This window comes from Palaemon carinicauda, chromosome 4 (genome assembly GCF_036898095.1).
Source record: "Palaemon carinicauda isolate YSFRI2023 chromosome 4, ASM3689809v2, whole genome shotgun sequence".
Classification (NCBI taxonomy): domain Eukaryota; kingdom Metazoa; phylum Arthropoda; class Malacostraca; order Decapoda; family Palaemonidae; genus Palaemon; species Palaemon carinicauda.
The window spans coordinates 28,655,193-28,660,192 of NC_090728.1; the positions used below are offsets into that span (position 1 = coordinate 28,655,193).

Below are 5,000 nucleotides of genomic sequence, written 5' to 3' on the forward strand. Positions count from 1 at the left end.
GTTTGTGTGTTTGCATTGGTGAATACATGCGCTAAGGAAGTTTCGGTCTCGGCAACTCTACAATTTGTGATTTCTGAATCGGCATTCTAGCTCACTGGTCAAAATATAAATAAAAGCAACAACATCAATAACAATTAGGACGATATATGCTTCTTCTGTTTTATTTTATTTATATGAAATATACATAATTCCTGAATTAATTTTTCATATCGAAAACACTACCTCATAATGGCCTCATTTAAGAAAAACAACCCAAAAGAGTTACGAAATGCGTGACCGTTCAATTCCTGCAACACCAGATGTTATGTCATACTGCGACATATGAAGGAGAGAGAGAGAGAGAGAGAGAGAGAGAGAGAGAGAGAGAGAGAGAGAGAGAGAGAGAGAGAGATGGTAACCTTCTTTCAGTCTATAATGACGACCAAAGTTCCACCACTATTTTCTGAAAATCAATACAGTTTGGCATTTAAAAAATGCAAAACTTTCAAACAATTTTGTATCTAAGTTGATATAGTTCGTAGAATAATATGCAATAAAAAGAAATATAAGTTCACCGCTCCAAATTCAGCTGAATTCGGAATGAATGTAGACTAAGAAAACATTCGTATTATTTAGAATATCTTATCCCTTTTCGTTATACCGACAGCAAAGTTCCTCCCTGACCCAATGAGAAATTACTTGTCTTTGAAATCTAAAGGCTCGTCAACAATACGAAGGTCAAGTTAAATACCAACTAGTCCATTACAATTGCATAGATATAGCATACTCTAAATTCGATAGAACTGCAGTTTATTGCAACTCATAGATTCATCCACAAAATGATAATAATCGATACTTTTTCATGTGTTCGAAGCATTTAAGAGAAGAAGCATGGCTACAAATGTTTTGGACAGATAAATTGACAAAATAAGATTATTGCTTCCACTTTCGCTTTGCTCTCAGAGACGTTGGTAAATCGAAGTAATGATATTCTAGGGTTAGAATGGAATTACTTCAGTCATGAGGTACATCATGCACTGTGTACACACATGGCAATTCGCTTCCGTATAACGTTTCAATTTACTTTGATGATATACGTTATTATGCGATTCGCATTATGGGGTGAGTTATTGGCTTGCCATTGGAAAACCTGCGAGTAACTAGTAAAATTAGTCGGATAATCCAAAGTATTAACAACTGGGAAAAATGTCAGACACAAGAGTATTATGTTTGTAACGTGACCTCGTTGGGATATTGGTAATCAAGTCATGGAAAGTTAAATGGTGTCGATTGACTCATTCAATTTTCAATTTACATGTATGCACGCAGACATGCACTCGTGTGTTGTATGAGAGAGAGAGAGAGAGAGAGAGAGAGAGAGAGAGAGAGAGAGAGAGAGAGAGAGAGAGAGAGAGAGAGAGAGAGTCTATCCGGTGTATCCATGAAAAATACTTGAAAGGCGAGGTATAACACGATAGTACTTATCAACTCATATCTGGACCAAATAGTCGGAATACCTGACATACCATTTTTGAATCCGACTACCGGACAAGATGCGTGACTTTGGGGTCAATGCAAACACGCAAACAGGGTTTAACAATGGTCTCACCTCGATAAGAAAAGACGATTACGAGGAGGGGAAGAGGTGCGAGGTGACCTAAATTTCTTTTTATATCAACGGATTTTCAGAACGAAAAGACTTTTTGGGCGGGGAATCGCTCCCCTGATCTTCCGGTGCGAATGTTGATCGATGTGAAAGGACTTACTATCGTTTTGCATTTCAAATGTATAGTTTTGCATTCGTGGATTTTAATTTATGATAAAGGAAGTTTTTTATCTATTGAATATATACGTACACGCAAGACGTTTCGCTTCACACACTGATTCGAACATAGTCTGTCCTAACACACACACACACACAACACTCACACACACACACACACACACATATATATATATATATATATATATATATATATATACATACAACACAAACACATATATATACATACACACACACACATATATATATATATATATATATGTGTGTGTGTGTGTGTTTGCGTATTTATGGACGTTAACGTTATAGAGATGATTTATTTTGACAAAATAATAATACAGGATTATCATTGTTAACTCAAATATTGTGTGGAATCTTTTATTGTTTACTATTTTATTTGGGAGATCTGTCGAAAGAATGCGCGAAACATGACATTTGGCCATTTTCATATCGATGAAGTGATCATAGAAAAAATATATCTTGTAAATGTTGCAGTTATATTTGAGGCTTTGTGTCAATTCATCTGTTATCATGCTTTCGTGTGGTTCAGGGGGAGGTTACCTTAGAGAAGTAGGTTACTGGAGCACAGCTGGTTTTGTAACTTGTTTGTTAGTGTAAGATGCATATGATAAACATTATAAGTTCCCTCTTGTGTTTATGAATCATCCATTACTCATAGAATGTTTCGGCTGTTCAAGATAAACACAATGTAAAGAACTTCAATCGATCCTTTTCAATTTGCTGACTATTCTTCTTCTTCTTCATGTTGGAATTAAGGATTTTCTTACTACTCATTTGTAATGTTCCTTAAGTCAATAAGTTTTTGTAATATTTGCTCCAAAATTGACGTCGAAGTGATTGTAAGCAACGCAGATCTTTACCGAAGATTTTTATGAATTTCTTTGCTGTCAATCAGATGCTTTGATCATTTAAATATGTAACGTATACTACACGATGATTAATAAAAGATTTATCATTAGTATAAGATAATAATGTAGACTATTATTGGATTTCACTCCCTTATTTATAAGAATGACTGAAATGGAAGTGCAAAATGTGTAATTTTTATGAGTGTGCATTTACTTTAATCTAACCATGAAAACGAATAAAAAAAAAAGCGTAAAATAAATTTGTTCAAATTCCCAAACTATTATCCACCTTTTCAGTTTGCTAGATTGAATAGAAAAACGCATGTGCCGTAATCCTCTCATACTTTTGGCAACTAAAATCTGTGCGCCTTAATTTTCCATGCACATCTGGGGCTGAGGATATATATATTTTTTTAGATATATATTTCCTTTGACATGACATTCTGTAACGAACTTCGTCTTTAAATTCCTTTTTTATAGCGGATATGCTCACTCAGCAAATTTTAAGGGTCAGTGGAATTTTTATTCAAAATAAAAACTGAATAAAGGATCTATGATAAAGGAAGAAAAATACGTGTGTAACTTAAAAAAAAAAAAAAAAAAAAAAAAAAAAAAAAAAAAAAAGATAAATAAAGATCTGTAATAAACACTGGGCTTTACTTTTTTTTCGTGAAAAATATATCATAGGTGGCAAGTGGTATAAGCTCAAATTGATTGCATTGAATTTTCTTATATAATAGAACAAGACACGAAATTCTCCGCCTCAGCTTTCCTGGAATTTCACAGCGCAGGCTTTTCCCATGATTACACACTGCACTGGTGCATTGCATTCCTTCACGCTAAACGAGAGTAATTATTGACTCGGGGCCAGAGGGACTTCCCGGTCTAGCAAAATTGTATCCTTTCGGTGAGATCATAAATATATTTTCACATGACATTTAGGTAAAGTTTATTTATTGAATTTGTGAGAAACTGGGGGAATGGAGGTGGTTATTGACTGTGACCTGAAAAGGGTTAAGTGTAGCGTGAGTGAGTGTTTGTCTGTTTGGTCATTTTTTATCTAAAAGATAAGCACAGTCAAATTATTTTAAATATAAATTATTAATAGTATGTTTAGATTATAATTTATCAAAGCAATATGTGTTTTTTGATAAAGAACAATCCTTATTTATTGTCTAAATCCTAAAATATTTTATCTGAAACCCCAAGTTAAAAGTTTCTGTTTATAGTTCGTGCATTGCTTTATTTCTTTCTAGTTATGTGTGGATAAGTACGTAATAAACTACATCAATTTTATAATCTTTACGTTGCCTTGCAAAGAGGAATTAAATTAATGTCGGTCTTTATGGTATCTAAAATTCATCCTCTTGTATACGAACCAGGCCAGGCGCATTATCGACGTGGTGTCATGCCGAACTACTTAATAACCTCATTTCTTTCGCCTGACGCATAGTGCTCTTGATATATTTCATCATTACGGCGTATTCTACTTCACAAATATTCTACGTAATCGATGGGTTGACAGTCTACTCTTCATTATGTCTGAAATGTTGACTATTGCCCCCACAGTATTTTTTTTTTTTTTTTTTTTTTTTTTGTGGGGGGGGAGCTTCCGTGACATTTTCTCGTTTAGATTGAGGCCTGCTCGAATGACACATTCCATTCGTTAGGGTTATAATTCTCTCTCTCTCTCTCTCTCTCTCTCTCTCTCTCTCTCTCTCTCTCTCTCAAATTCTTGGCCTCCCCTCTCACAACTGGATTTCATATAATGGTGCGCGCTAGCACTCTAAAAGTATCAACTCATGCGCAGTTTGGCAAACATTTTCATGTTCTTCACATAAAACTATAGTATCAGCTCATGTGTTTCACATAAAACTGTAGTATAAGCTCATGTTCTTCTCATAAAACTGTAGTATCAGCTCATGTTCTTCTCATAAAACTGTAGTATCAGCTCATGTTCTTCACATAAAACTGTAGTATCAGCTCGTGTTCTTCTCATAAAACTGTAGTATCAGCTCATGTTCTTCTCATAAAACTGTAGTATCAGCTCATGTTCTTCACATAAAACTGTAGTATCAGCTCGTGTTCTTCTCATAAAACTGTAGTATCAGCTCATGTTCTTCTCATAAAACTGTAGTATCAGCTCATGTTCTTCACATAAAACTGTAGTATCAGCTCGTGTTCTTCTCATAAAACTGTAGTATCAGCTCATGTTCTTTTCATAAAACTGTAGTATCAGCTCATGTTCTTCACATAAAACTGTAGTACCAGCTCATGTTCTTCACTTAAAACTGTAGTATCAGCTCATGTTCATCACACAAAACTGTAGATATGCTACTTATCTTTTACTTAAGAATTGAATTCCGTCCAAA

At 34.5% G+C, this 5,000-nt stretch overlaps 1 protein-coding gene across 1 annotated transcript in view; it reads left to right on the forward strand.

The window, feature by feature from the left end:
- The window catches only part of LOC137639015 (crustacean calcium-binding protein 23-like), a 26,950-nt gene that overhangs the window by 11,195 nt on the left and 10,755 nt on the right, over window positions 1-5,000 (forward strand). The window lies entirely within an intron of this gene.